Source organism: Chanos chanos, chromosome 7, assembly GCF_902362185.1.
Source record: "Chanos chanos chromosome 7, fChaCha1.1, whole genome shotgun sequence".
Classification (NCBI taxonomy): domain Eukaryota; kingdom Metazoa; phylum Chordata; class Actinopteri; order Gonorynchiformes; family Chanidae; genus Chanos; species Chanos chanos.
The window spans coordinates 32,666,164-32,682,669 of record NC_044501.1 but is presented as its reverse complement, the minus strand read 5'-3'; positions in this window follow the sequence as shown (position 1 = coordinate 32,682,669).

Sequence of the window (16,506 nt, the reverse complement as noted above, 5' to 3'; positions counted from 1 at the left end):
AGGTACATCAGACAAAGAAGGTGGGGAGCCACTGAGTTAGATGGTTGGTACAGGATGATGTTGCATTTTGCACTGTGTGTTGATCTGTCAGTTTGCTTGCTTGGTTGTTAGGTTTTCTGCCTTTGTTGTTTTGGACTCACAGCTGCACTAAGGCACTTATAACTAGACCCCTTACCTACTGAGACTGTCCGTCTCATGTCAGTTTAGTCATGAACATGTTGCATGCATGCGTAATGTAGTGGAGAAAAGTTTCCGATTAATGAGTAAATAAAGATATGAATGTAATCGAGTTGATCGTGTTTGTTTTATTAATTCATTTATTTTGGATTGAATAACTATTAAGGCTATTTATACCAACCTTGTCTCATTCCACGCCGACTTCAGCCACTCAGCAACCAGCGATCAGTTTACCAATCATCGGTCTGATCATTCATCATCTCTCTCATCTGTCCCCACCTTGTAATCCATTGATTCTCTCCCCTATTTCTTCCCTTCTCTTTGTATCTCACTCTGCCTTAGCAAAGTCTACACTTATCATGTCTAAGATTATAGTGACATCTGAACAGACATGGTTCATGATAGGAGAACTGTTTAACCTGATGGTCTTATTACCATAGATACAAAGAAAGCTTCCCACCTTTGGTGCCGCGTTACTGTTGGAGCCAAGAGCAATTGATTAAGGCAAAATACAACCGGTAATGGGCGAATGGCAGTCATCACGGACAAAAGGGCTTTTAGCATTAACACCTAGATTCTGATTTGCACCAAGCAACGTTGTAAACCTATTGTCTGTCTGCTTCATGGTATAAAAGGCTGATCATGGTAACAGTTCTCTGAGTTAAGCTGCGGCGCAAGCGGACTTGCTGCCGGGTTCCACCACCACCAAATAAAGCTTTTCTCCAAGCGCGCTTTTGCTCCGGTTCGTTTACTTGTAAAATCACAAGGAAATCCAACAATGTGTATGCTGAGTGCTGTTTTGCCAAACTTTGAACTTCAGCATGTTCTGACATCCTGTTTGTATCTGCCTGATTGTATCCTGCCTGCTTCTCACTTCTGTTTGTATCAAGTTTGATTCCTGCCTGTTCTTCTCTTCGAGGCCTGTCCAAACCCAGCCTCGTGTGAATCCTGCCTGTACACCTGCCTGTTGGGATGAAAAACCCCCTGCTGCTCCGCACTTGTATCCTGCTCTCTGGTGAAGCCCTGACCGACTTAAGAACACTTTCCAAGAGAGAGAATCAAAAGGCAAGCAACTCCTCTTCTTTCCTTTATTTCACAAACCTTCAACTGTTCTTTTTGCCAGTTCCTGAAAAACAAGACCTTATCTCTGATGATGCTGTGCTCTTCTGCCTGAGAACTTCACTGTGAGCAGGGCGATACCCAAACCGTTATTTTAACCAAGATGAGAGAGCTAACTCAGCAAATCAGACATAAAGGTCATTACAGAGAACAGAATGAATGTGTATAAATGATTATATACCCACTGGTTAACACACACAAACACACACCCAGAGATGTAGAGAGAGAAAAAAAAGAAATTCGACAGATAATGAGCTGTGGTTTTAATTGTTATATATCCATGTAAGTCTATGTCTGTACATGTATACTTGCATTTAATTGATTTTCATGCTATTGCTGTGAGGAGAGAATCTGGCCTTGTTACTCTTTATCTGCCTGAGGAGTTTGTCAAGACATCAGTGACACCAGATATTAGATACTGTCATGAGTTAAATGAAGAAATGTATTACTCAGTGCTCACACCAATGCCTTCACTTATTTTGTGATTTCGTTCATGTTTCGGTTAAACACAAAAATAAGTTGTTAACTGACTGCAATTAGTTGTTCCTATCGTTTTTCATTTATCTGTAAGCCACGTACGAAATATAATATACTTCCAGGCCACCGTAACGTACCTGCATCACCCGCTGTGCCTAGGGCACCAAGTGTCAGAGGGGGAACCAAAACAGCCTAATGATCATCACAGTGATCATAATGATAAAATGATTTACTGTCACGCTGGTGATGTGGTGCAGGACCCAAGTGCAAAGACACGATGATGATAGTGAAAAACGGAGGACTTTACTGGAACTGAAGATCAAAATACATGTGCAAAAAAGGAACAAAAAACCAATAACAAAAAAGGTGCAGCATGACTGTTGTGCAAACTAACACAAACAACGATAGACAAAGACAAGGCAAACACTAGGACTTAAATACAAGGGAGAACTAAACAGGGCAAAACAGGATTGGATAAAATTAACAAGGTAATAATTAGACAAACAGGTACAGGTGAGGGGCGGAGACAGACAGAGAACAGGAGCACAAAGACATGTCAAACCAAAAGTCCAAAATGGCGGTGCAGGTTGTGACATTTACATTTAAGATGAACCACAAGAACAGTGGGCACCGTCAGACCATTACACGCGATACAAGACATACATAATTGCTTGAAATCAAAAAATGTTCCATCTCCCTGTGGTTCGTTTGATTGCACCTGACAGACTCAGGCCTGAGGCTAATGCAACAATTTCGGAAAGAATGGCCCCAAAAAGGCAGCAGGAGTCGGGGGAAGAGAAAAAAGAAGAAACTGGGATGGCGCCTGTGCATCGCTTACAGATATACTTCTTTGGTTTCAAGAAGATTGCACTTCCAAATATTTGTGATTTTTATTTTCCAGGAGGAAATAACGCTTAGGGCACCTGAATGGCCAGAAGCGGCCCAGATATACTTCTTATTTGCAACTTATGACCTTGATTAAAATCCATGTTTGATACAGTATTATGAATCTTAAGATGACTTAAATATGACCTGTCAGTAACCTTTTTAGATTGAAAGTATGTTCAGAGGAGAACAAGAGGTGTGTGTAAAGTGAGATTACGCTTGAATCTTCCTTCCCTATTTTTCTCAGCTGCACCTCAGAAGTTGCTCTCTCAAGCCGCTCAGCACTAATATGGTAATAGTAGTGGATTTCACATTTCATAATTCATTCCCCCCCCCCCACCCTTCTCTCTCTCTCTCTCTCTCTCTCTCTCTCTCGCTCTCTCTGTGTCTCTTGCCACCTACTTAAAAATGTACTTATCTATCAAAAATGATAAGTCAACAATGTGAAAAAGTTTATTTTTCCTGACACAGGAAAACGTATCATGAATTTGTTAATCATAGATTGGCCCTGTGATCAGATTTCTGTCTGCATTATCTTCTGTTATACACTCAAACTCGCCAGTCACAGCTGTATTATAGAATATAAAACACTTTGGTCTTTGTCTGGAGGTGATTCTCTGGATCCACGGACAGAATCTCCTTTTTTGAGGTCGGTTAAAATGCTTTATCTTTTTTTTTTATTACATATTGAACCTCGAAGCCTATGTCCTAAACTTGTATTGTTATTGATGACAGTGTCATTGGCGTTTGAGTTGTGCAAGTGGACAAACTTTTTGGTAGAAAGATGAACCATAAAGCTGCCCATTCCCTGCTGTCAGACAAGCCACTTCAAAGCAGAGCAAAGCAGAGAGGAAACAATGAGAGAAATGTACATTTGATGTATGAGGGCAATTGAAACAGCCATTGTAATAATGTTATGCTGCAGTAACATAAACACAGCACATCAACACCATCTTGCACCTTTGACTTTGATAAGTTACCCCACTGAAGACGAACATGGATAAGGATGTTTCTGTGTGAATTTTTACTTGTAATCGTCTAATAATTTGCAAGAAGACCCACTTTCTTGTAAAAACTGTGTGTACCATAAAAGAGGAATTGTTCACTTCCTCATTAAAGGTGACTTCAAACTCTCATAGCTAATGATAAGTGGTGATAAAAACTTGGTTGTGGTGTAGTTACACAATCAAAATACATCAACACTATGTTGGAGTCATTGGATTGACTAATGTTTGCACTCTTGCACTATTTCAAAAGACTTCAGCCAAATTACACAGTGCTCTGTCCAAAATGATATCCTTGTGTCTGGGTGATGCTTCTCTTCTGACTTATTGTACATTGTCAGCATGTTCAGATAGACACAAGGAGAACATACAAACGCCACACAGACAGGACCCTGGACGTCTAGCCAGGAATCAAACCTGAGACCTTCTTGCTTTTAGGCAACAGCGCTGCCCAATGTGTCACCGTGCCGCCCAGACTGGCAGAGTTGCATTTTTGTATTGTGATGTGTTTCATTAGAACCATCGTTACACGAAAAACTGATAAAGTTGCTGTAAAGACAGATTGGAAGAATACATGATAAAATGCAGGTCCACAAAGCTCCATTTTAGGTCCCCAGTTTGGGCTTTAAAGAAGTTAGGTGAAAGTGTCTGGCAATATACTTCTTTTCTAATTTTTCAGCCATGCTTAAGATGTTGCATATTCAGCACAATGTCAGGCACTCAACCTTTCACAATTCTCTCTCTCTTTTCTCTCTTTCTTGTCTGGTATCTAACAATAAATTATAAATTTAGTTATCTATCTAAAAATAATTAAATTCCACCATAATATCAGAAATAAGTATAAAACACTTGCATTGCATTGCACCGTGACGTAAGTTTCTGTGTTGGTGTGTAATGTACTTTTATGTAGCAAACACGTATATATTGAGTAGATGTTACAATAGTGTCATGCTGATCAGCATGACACTATATATATATTTGATTTCAAATTCTGAAATTTTGAAAATTTTAAGTTAAATGTATAACCAGGGTGAAAGACATTAGAGAGAATGCGGTAGAAACTTCCTCAAAGCATTGTCAGATAAATTAGCTTCATCTCTTCATCATATTACGATGTCATGGTAGGTTTGTGAACCGTTTTTGCTCCTCCCTCAGTCATGTTCTTTATAAGGTTTTCCACAAAGTTCCTCAGTTCAGTCTTGCGGCTCCTCCAAGGTCATTTAAAACTTTTCATTTCCAGACAAACTTTACCATGATCCTTCTCAGTCCCAGGATTTCATTGCTGTGGCTTCTTTACTCCTTAGCCCAGGGGAAGGTAGTACCTTCTTTTTTGCGAACCTGTAATCGGTTCTTTGCTAATCCCAGAGGAAGCAGAACTCCCCCAACAGTCTTTCGTACACCTGTGTACAAACAGATTTGTCAGTTACAGCAGAATCAGAATGTGTATGAATTTGCCACGCTCTACGACACTAAAAATAGGATCCCTGTGTACTCTGCATATGTATATGTTGGTAACGTGAAATGCAAGAGGAAGAACACATGGTACATTGAACCTCAGGTAAGTCTCTGTCCCAACTATGGTTGTTTTTTATGCCGCCAAGTTCAGACCAAGAGGTCTTAAATAATGTATAAAATTAAACTGTATAAAATCAGTCTATGAATATTTATTTTTGAATTGTTGTTTGTGAACATCTCATGGTATACCATTAAAGACACTTGCTTACAGGTAGACTGAGCATTAAGGAGTAACTCTTCACTCCTTGAGGTTACATAATAGCCATTTAAAACTGTCATAGCAAATTTACCTACATTAGCAAAAGGCCATGTGGAAAATCGACATGTTACATGGAGAGTAGTGACAGCTTATAACAATTCATAAGCTCTCTTTCTAGCACACCTGAAAAGTGTGAGAGTGTGAGAAAGTCCTTCCCCGATTATTAGCATTGATTCTGGATTTTATGGGAAATTTATTTGTCCAAACAGCCCCATGATTTCAGCAAGAAGATTTATTGTCCTGTTTGGTCTACATTTCACCTTCTGTAACATGCACAGTGTGTTTCCTAATATGCCTTTTATTCCTTGTTTTCAAAACATTGCAGCTTGATAACAGACAACTTCCTGCATATATGAACTCTGAAGGCTCTGTTCCACAAGGATTCAGAGGGAAGAAGCAAGCCTTAAATGCAGACTACGCAGGGCAACCAGATGATAAAGGCCATCTCTATCCAGTCTTCCATACCAATAAACAGAGCTGTGCTGATTCCACTTTCACTCTTACTAACGCTGCTCCACAAGACCCGTCTTTCAATAGGGGCCATTGGAAGGCAATGGAGAAAAGTGTAGCCAATCATCTGAGCCAAAATTGCCTTCCAAACAAAGCCTTTGTAGTCACAGGGGTAGTGCCAAGCAGAGGGGCCGCAGCCCAGTTTATCAATAAGAGGGTGAATGTGCCCAGTCACTTCTGGAGTGCGTACTGCTGTCTTGACAACAACCGCAGGCCCATCCAGTCTGTAGGCTACTTGAGTCCAAACAGCAATCAACAACCAGCAAGTATGACTGTAAGTGCCCTGGATAGACGGTTAACCGCATTGTATGGTAAAACCTTTAAAGTGTTTGGAGGGCGATGCTGAGGGCAAGCGAGGGAGACCCTTGCATTAAGTCGTGAAATGAATCTGATTCGCAGCGATTCTCTATAAAAACTTGCTTCAATGCCGTGCAATACAAAGCAAATATGGTAAAGGGTAAACACAGGGTAACAACAGCAATGAGTGATCAGTAAAATAACTGATTGACTGATTTGCAATAGCTCCTAAATTTTCAGATACCAACTGTTCAATATTCCTGTAAATTTTCAAATAAATACTGTGAGTGCCGGTTGCCAGTTTAAGTGCTAAAATAAAATGAACAAAAGCTTTAAAAAGTTTCATGCCATTTCTCTGAGCAGTGTTTCTATGTCAGTGTGTTGCATGTAAATGTAGATATTAGCACACATCATACATTTTTCACTATTTAGAGGGCATGTCTAATTTTTCACACATAGTCGCAATGTAAAAGGTGTGTATGTGTGTATGTGTTTGTGTATGCATGTCTATATTGTGTGGGGTAAGACATAACCAACCACTGTCAGTCACTGAGTGGTAGATCATGAAGGGGATAAGGCAGACTATTGCTCTGAACTGTCTCAGGAGTTTGCCAAGTTGGTAGAGCTCTCCTTTCCACCCATGACAGCTGGTTTTACTGTGTCCTGATCATAATGAAGAAATACATTACTCAGTGCCATGTCTGATTTGATTACCATTTCATCATCTTAATTATTATTTCTACAGCTTTTGAATTAACTGTAAGCCCAAACACTGTAAATAATTTGTTTTGAACTGGAGATTTTGGCACAGGGAATTGCTGCTCCCACTGCTGATTACAGCCAGTAATGATTTTCCTGCCAGTAATGATTTTGAAATGTGTAAACTTAAGTCTTGAGCTGATTTAGGTGGTTAGCTCATGGAAGCTACAGAGAACCTTGAAGTGAGAAACTGTTCTGCTGTTCAGTGCTCATAAATGAATGCATTAATAAATACACACTCGTATCTTTAGTGTCAAAACACATTTATTTTCAAGATAAATTGAAGTCACTGGATCTATCCATCTGAGAATGAACTGATTTTACACATTTTAAAACTCATTTTGGTGCCTCTAACTGACAAAAAATGTATAAAAGTCAGATTTATTTTTGTTTTAAAATGATTGAACAAATCTTGTTACATTTACATTGACATTTACTCATTTAGCACACGCCCATATCCAAAACAATTTCTAACACAGATATTATTAGATAGACATGTTTCCAGTTATCACAGACAGGTGGAAAGTCTATAAACTCGATAGATTTGTACTGAAGTAAACTATGAGGAAATTAATGAGTTTAACTGATGAGTGTGGGCTGTTTCTCACTGACACTGAGAAACAGCCTACATATGAGAAAAGAAACTTTTGAGGTTCATCTGCACAGAGAACAGTAAAGACATGAGTTGCAGTGATGTTGGGGAGCAGCGGCTCAAACAAGATACGTCAACACATCCCTCTGGGATGGCAGCTTTGTCTATTGGAGATTTGGGGTTTGGACACCATATTGTGAGGCTCAAAACAAATTGCTGTGCATTGTGACATTTGACTCAACAGTTAGAGCGGTTCCAGTTATCTGAATAAGAATAAAGTCAGATCAGTGGACCACACAACGGGATACAGGTCCACTCATTCAGCTGTGGTCTCCAGTTGAACCTTTAACATAAAGAAGGCAGAAACAAGACCTTCACTGAGAAACTGAACCGCAAAGATTGACTGAATGACTTACTGTTTTAACTGTTCAAAAGACCACTTCTTGGTGACATCTGCTGGCAAGTAAGAGGTAGAGACAAATACAGCATGTGACAGGAGGACTGATCAAAAAAGCAATTTCAATATTCAGGAACATTTGCACCTTGGTTTGGTTAAAATATAAAAACAAACCTAAACTGCAAAATCAAACTGCTTGTTGCTAATGACCAATTGACTGCTCACATTGCAAATGAACACTGCACCAGATCCATTCTAAATGTCGAATCCAGCCCACATCCACAAAAAAGGCCTGTGTGTGTTTGCACCGTGGGCTAAACGATGCGATGGTCTGCTTTGATCATCTAATGCAAGCAAGGGCAAGACCTGAACCAGCTCCACCTTCAGTATCATAAAATCTGGCCCAGTTCCAGCCTAGATCTGTCAGTCATGTTCACATCCTGTCCAAATCTCATTTTCTTCCACATTGACAGTGGTCCAGCTCCACCCCAGACTCCATCATAAACACTATTGCCTTAGGCCTCTGCACCTTGCGTTAAAAGGTGGGGTGGGTGTAGCCTTCCGCACATCTCCTCCAAAACACGAGGGGTCAGCTGCCGCTTCTTTTCACAAGGGAACCACACTATTCACAAGGTCCACACTATTCTCCCCAGAACAGCCCATCACTTATCTAATCCCAGCCAATCAAAGGTAGCAACACAGCCCATCACTTATCTAATCCCAGCCAATCAAAGTTAGCAACACAGACACAGTCTCCTGATGAACATTTGTGTGGATGCTTGGCCAAGCCAATTACACCTCAGAATCCTGGATAGGAGCCCATGTCTCTACTACTATATTGGATCTGAATACTTTTATATTAGATTTTCATATTAGACATGCATATTTTTCTACCATTTTCAACCATCTTAATACAGCCCAAAACAATATTTTGCAAAAACGCTCAAATGATGAGAAAGGCACAATATAGCCTCACTCTGGCTGAACTCTCGTGTTAAGGTTTTTAAAATGCTAGATGGCATTTCCCCTCCGAAATGTTTTTATCTTCTCTTGGAATTTGTTCTTGCAAAATGTTCTACGGTTACAAAAACAGGACTTTTCAAAGTACACTTCCCAAAATCTGCACTTCTTAAAATACCAGTTCCTTAGAATAGTCAAATGAAATCTGTACACCTAGCAAATTTTTGGTTTTACTTCTCAGACTAAAGTTGTCTTGAATTGTTTTAAGAGCTATTTTATCTTGTATTACACCTTATAAAAACCATTTTATAAGGCCTAGATTACTGCAGTTACTGCTGAGAGGATGCCATTTACTTACATAAATGCCATTTACTCAGTTTATTTACATCAACATCAAGAAACAAATTTGCTGTGTAATCAGCTATTTGTATGGAGGGGTCATGAACCATTAAAACTTTTAAAGTGATCTGAAACCAAAAGTGTGAAATTGATGCCTCAAAGTTCTTGGAAAGCAGAACTGTGCAACAGCCCATAGCCTTTCCAATAATTCTCATTTTTAACGCTATCCTGTTGGTCTTTAATGATCTAGTACACATTCCAGTACACATTCCAGTAAAGCGTTAATTTCCCTTAATTTCTAGTTATAACACCTGCGATTCCTGTGTACACCTGGACAATAATGTGTGCCTCAAAAATATGAAGTCTTTCTGTGTAGCACATTGTCATGTTTGAAATGCCAAATGGTGCAAAAATGCAGCTCATATTCCCTGTGAAAAATCAGAATTTGTCACTGTGCTTCACTGTCATTTTGCCAATTCAACAAAATTGTACTTTAGTGCTGTTCTTCATGAAGACAGTTGTTTGTGTAAGTTGTTGTGAGGTCATTAGCAATGACTGATAAAACAAATGATTCTCAGCAACACATGCCTTGGAAATGTTGGTTGGGAAATAATGATGTGTGCAGTGTAACACATATGCTTATAAACATGATCACAGAACAGTTTTTGCCTCTGTTTGTCTCGTGAATCTTTCCATCCTCTAAATAATACAAGACCATAATACATTTCAAATGCAAAATGAATATGAATTCCACTCTCATGTAATGTAGGAATTGATTGACTAATTGATTGATTGGTTGGTTGGTTGGTTTGCTGGTCGATAGGTTGATTGATTTGGTGTTGAATAGCAGACATTCTGTAGGTAAACCAAAATGGTACTCATGATTTTAAAATACACATTATGTGTCTTGTCAGAATCTGTTATACCAGCCTGAGAGGAAAATAATGACAAAACAGGTGGACAAATTGCTAGAAAAATGTTTATTACAGCATATAATCCAAACTATTCCAAATAATCCAGAGATACATTAGCAACACTTTTCCTTCAAACAGCACTGGCTGAGTTGCATGTTTTGTATTTTGGTGTTCTGACTAAAACAAACAAATGGGATCCCTTACTGTTATGCTGATCTAATGAAAAAATGATAAAGCTCCTTTAAAGTCAGATTAGAAGAATACATGATGTGCAGGTCCACAGATCCATTTCAGATCCCGAGTTCAGGCTTTAAAGAAGTCAGGTGACAGCCTCTGACAGTTTCCCTCTTTCAGTCATGCTTACGCTTATATTGCAGATTCAACACAATATCAAGCCACCCATTACTAATATAGTAATAATGCTTTCTCTTCTCTTTCTTAGTTCTCTAGGTTCCTGGAAACGTTTTATAACTCTCTCTCTTTCTCTCTCTCTCTCTGTCTGTCTGTCTGTCTGTCTCTCTCTTCTCTCTCCTATTTCTCTCCCACTCACTCGCTCTATGTATGTATGTATGTATGTATGTATGTATTTATCTGTATATTTATCTATCTATCTATCTGTAAGTAATAGAAGTTCACCAGGTTTCTTGTTGCATACAAAATAAGTATAAAACATTTGCATTGCATTGCATCGTGATGTAAGTGTCTGTGTTGATGTGTAATGTACTTTTATGTAGCAAACACGTATATTGAGTAGTTACAATAGTGTTGTGCTGATCAGCAAAACTGGCCGCACTGACTTCCTACAACTACAGTTAAGAATACCACTGACAGCCTTACTATAGAAAATAAAAGACATATTTTTGTCAGGAGGTGACTGTGTTGTTCTGTGCAATACAGTAACTGAGTGATTCCAATTTTGAAAGAATTTGAAGTTGAATGTAAAATCAGGATGAAATACACTGAATGTATCGTGATGAAACATTCCACAAAGTGCTACTAGATGATTTACTTTTATCTCCTCATCACGTCAGGATGTGATGTGAGGTTTGTGAACCGTTTTGCTCCTCCCTCAGTCATGTTCTTTATAAGCTTTACTTCAAAGTTCCTCAGTTCAGTCTTGTGGCTCCTCTAAGATCAGACAAAACTCCTCATTAAAAGTCTTCTTTACCAGACAAACTTCACCATGATCCTTCTCAGTCCCAGGTTTTCACTGTTGTGGCTTCTTTACTGCTTGGCACAGGGGGAAGTAGTGCCTTCTTTTTTGGTAACCTGTCCTGACTTCTTTGCTAATCCTGGGGGAAACAGAACTCCCCCAACAGTCTTTAATGGATCTCGTTACAAACAGATTTGTCAGGTACGACAGAATGTGTATGAATTTGCCACGCTCTATGACACTGAAAATAGGATCCCTGTGTACTCTGCATATAAATATGTTGGTCAAGCGACATGCAAGAGGAAGAACACATGGTACATTGAACCTCAGGTAAGTCTCTGTCCCAACTATGGTTGTTTTTTATGCCACCAAGTTCAGACCAAGAGGTCTTAAATAATGTATAAAATTAAACTGTATAAAATCAGTCTATGAATATTTATTTTTGAATTGTTGTTTGTGAACATTTCATGGTATACCATTAAAGACACTTGCTTACAGGAAGCCTGAGCATTAAGGAGTAACTCTTCAGTCCTTGGGGTTACATAATAGCCATTTAAAACTGTCATAGCAAATTTATCTACATTACCAAAGGGCCATGTGGAAAATTTACATGTTATGTTGAGAACATTAATAGCTTATAACAATTCATAAGTTCTTTTCCCATCATACATAAAAAGTGTGAGAGTGTGAGAAAGTTTGTTCATTTATGGAGCTCTACCTTTTACACTTGTGTCACAGTCTCTTGTCCTTTCCTGACAATTAGCAATGATTTGGGATTTTATGGGAAATATATTTGTCCAAATACCCCCTTGTTGTCAGCAAGAGAAATATCCAGTTTTGTCTTGTCCATTTTACATTCTGTAACATACATATTTTTTACATCACTGCAGCTTCATAACATCAGCCTTCCTAAAGATATGAGCACTGAAGGCTCAGTCAAACCACCACAAATCAGAGGGATTCACCAAGCCTTAAATGGAGACTACAAATGGAGTGGATATGATAGAGGCCATCTCTGTCCAGTCTACCATAGAAATACACAGAGCTGTGCTGATTCCACTTTCACTCTTACTAATGCTGCTCCACAACACCCGCATTTCAATGGGGTACTGTGGTGGGATCTTGAAAAGGAAGTCCATAAATATTTGAGCCAAAATTGCCATTCATACCATGCCTTTGTAGTCACAGGGGTAGTGCCAAGCAGAGGGGACACAGTCAAGTCTATCAATAACAGGGTGAATGTGCCCAGTCACTTCTGGAGTGCTTTCTGCTGTCTTGACAACAACTTTCAACCCAGACACTCCAAGGGCTACATTGGGCCAAACGATGGCAGCCAGCCACCTATGACCATGACCACTGATGACCTGGATCATGAATTAACCATACTCTACGGCCAACCATTTAGCGTTTTTGGTGGGAGATGCTCAGGGGCGTCAGAAATAGAGGGGATGGGGGGGAAGCGTCAGAGGAACCAAAATGAACCGAAGAGTTCAGTGAAGAGTTCAAAAATTCAGTGAAATTGTGCATCATTACAGTGCTATACAAAGACAGTGAGGTTTGACTAAAAGTTATTTTTTATTGCAATTAATTTGAATAATTCAAATTATTTGAATTTACTACACATTTACTGATTGTCAATTATTTTCAATTCCTTGACTTTTAAAACTTCAGTGCAAAAATACTATGAGTGTTTTTTAAAATGCAGTTTCCTCGTGTTTCTTTGCCTGACTGGCATTTAAGCTGTGTGAGACAATACTAAAGTCTTATGCCTGAAACTGCAGAAAAGTTTAATACTCTCTTTCTTTTGTATAACACACATTTTAGAGTATTTGGTAGCAGTTGCCAAAAAATACATGGGAACTCCTATGAAAATAGAAAATGTCATTGTGCTTTAGTTAAAATTATAATTCAGTGAAACTGTACATCATTACAGAGCTATACAAAGAAAGTTAGGTTTGACAAAAAGTTAGTCAGTACAAGGTGATGCTGATGAGAGACAAAGCAATACCATTATACCGATCTTCAACCGCAAAAACATTTGCTGTCAACAGTATAGCACTGTCTCTCTAAGATATTTGTGGGATGACGGTTGGAGTTATTGCGTCGCTTTTTTTTCCTTTCCTTTCCTTTCCTTTTCTTCATGAACCTGTTTAAAAAAGGATATGAAACAGAATAGGAACACATACACCAAATTACAGAAGACATACATGTACCTGACCTAGAAAGAGTATATTAACCCCAGAACGACTGAAAGAAACAGGTTTCAAAAGTACCTATATCCATAGTAAAATGAGTCCTATACCGACATAACCTGAAAGGCCGCTCAGCAAGGAAGAAGCCGCTGCTCCAAAACCGCCATAAAAAAGTCAGACTACGGTTTGCAACTGCACATAAGGACAAAAATCTTACTTTCTGGAGAAATGCCCTCTGGTCTGATGAAAGAAAAACTGAACTGTTTAGCCATAATGACCGTCGTTACATTTGGAGGAAAAAGGGGGAGGCTTGCAAGTAGAAGAACACCATTCCAACCGTGAAGCAAGGGGGGTGGCAGCATCGTGTTGTGGGGGCGCTTTGCTGTAGGAGGGACTGGGTGTACTTCACAAAATAGATGACATCATGAGGAAGGAAAATTATGGGGATATATCGAAGCAGCATCTCAAGACATCAGCCAGGAAGCTGAAGCTTGGTCGCAAATGGGTCTTCCAAATGGACAGTGACCTCAAGCATATTTCCAACGTTGTGGCGAAATGGCTTAAGGACAACAAAGCCAAGGTATTGAAACTTTGTGGACAGAACTGAAAAAGCATGTGCAAGCAAGGAGGCCCACAAACCTGACTCACACTTGTCCATGAAATTAACAGTGAAATGGTATGAAATCATGACATCATAAAAAACTGTAAATAAGAAAACAATGCAGTGTTTGATTTACAGTATACTATAGTAAAATACTAATTTTACGAATATGTTGAGAGAATCATATTTCTTTGTAGAATTTACAGATTACTGTAGTTTAAGCACAGAAAAACCGTAATACAAAAAACAGTACAATACAGCTACAATTGCAAACATGACAATGTTAAAATAATGTTTTTGTCAGGTAGTTTTTTTTTATACAGAAAGAAAGCATATTACATTTTACAAATTCGTAAGTTACACTTTACAGATCAGCATATGTACAAATAGGCCTACAGTAAAATTATGTTAATATGAACGGTTTTAAAAGAACAGGTGATGTGTCTGTGTAGACTTGAGATGGCCTATACTTAACAATATATCAGTAGGCTAAAACTGTAATAGTAGTGGTGTAACCTGCATTGTGTAGACAAGCATAGCCCCACACCGGACTCAAACTCACTCCCTGACACCTGAAGAAATGTGCTAGTGACAATAGCCAGCACCCAGTGGGGTTAGCCTCCTTTCTAGCATACCCGCCTCCGATGTCCAAAGTTACGAGATTGAGTCCAGTGTGGGACGGTGCTCAGGACTGACAAACCTGATTCCACTGATCAATTAATCATCAAGCCCTTGATTAACTCAGTTAACTGTGATAATAAAGAGTTAAAACAAAGAGGTGCAGAACAGGGGCTTCTCAGCACTGAAGTTCAGAACCATTGGTCTACACAACACAAGTTAAACCTGCACTTTCCTATTTAAAGGCTGTTAGATTTTTACTTTTTTTTTTTTTTTTACAGAATTACTCTGGCAGCCATAGCTGCCTGTTTTTTCTGTAAAAGCAATGTTTTTTTTTTTTTTTTTTTTTTTTTACAGTGCAGTTACACCAGTTCTGTCAGGAGGAATGGGCCATAATTCCAGCAACCTATTGTGAGGACCTTGTGGAAGGCTACTCAAAACATTTGACCCAAGTTAAAAAATTTAAAGGCAATGCTACCAAATACTAACTAAGTGTATGTGAACTGCTGACCCACGGGGAATGTGATGAAAGAAATAAAAGCTGAAATAAATCATTCTCTTTACTATTATTCTGACATTTCACATTTTTTAAATAAAGTAGTGATCCCAACTGACCAAAGACAGGGAATGGTTACTTACTAGAATAAATTGTCAGGAATTGTGAAAAACCGAGTTTAAATGTATTTGGCTAAGGTGTATGTAAACTTCTGACTTCAGTTGGGTGTGTGTATGTGTGTGTGTTATGATAGTATATTTACAATAATATAAATAAAAGTTCAGTATATTAACATTATGTTTTATTCTTTATTTGGGTAATTATTTTCTTCAAATGAAGAAGCATGAAAAACATTATACAACTGAAAGATGGATTCGTAACTTTCCAAGAACAAAAAGCAGAAGTCAGTGACTGGGAGATGTTAGCCATTCCTGAAAATAAAACAAGGTCGAAAACCATTTAAAAGCCATACAAAAGGATTTTGACTTCTGCACACTTAACAACTTTAAGGAAATGGTAACGCAAATCTATTGCAAACTTTTTAAAGAGACGAAGAATTCAGTAACATTTATGTATTAGAGAAATGTCCTATGGAGGAACTGTCTACCTTTCATCTGCGCCTTGGTTTTATCGAATGGCGTGGACTAGTGTATTCTGGCGCCATTGGGTCTATCCCAGAATGCAAACCTCTGCTAAATGGCTAATGGCGCATAGCTTTAACATACATGTGGGAAGAAAACATTAAAGCAAACGGAAGTCCTTTTAAAAGAGTAAACATGATATGTTTCCCACGGACATAAAAAAAAAACAATTTTGCGAAATATCCGAGATTTAGGCATAAACGAAACAGCAATCTGTGAGTGTGTGCCTGTACGGTGAATTCAAGAGACTTTTCGAAATACTAAGATTTGTTGGGGGTAGATAGTTAGATTTCAGGTTTTAAAACAATGAAAACGGGTAGAAGTGGCTTGAATGAATGGAAAAAGCACTTATTTTCTTTTTTTGTTCTTAGAAACACAATGCACGTAACCTTTAGAGAGTCCTGCTGCCGTTACCTTTATAAAAAGAAACAAATAAACAAAAAACAAACAGGCAAACAACCCCCCCCCCCCCCCCCCAATTAAATCCGACTGTCTTTATTCCACACTACTTTCGAGGCTGATGGCGACATGTTGTTAAGATGCATGTAATGTCACTGATTCTCATAAAAGAGACTTATTCATTTAAGAGTGACTCTCATTC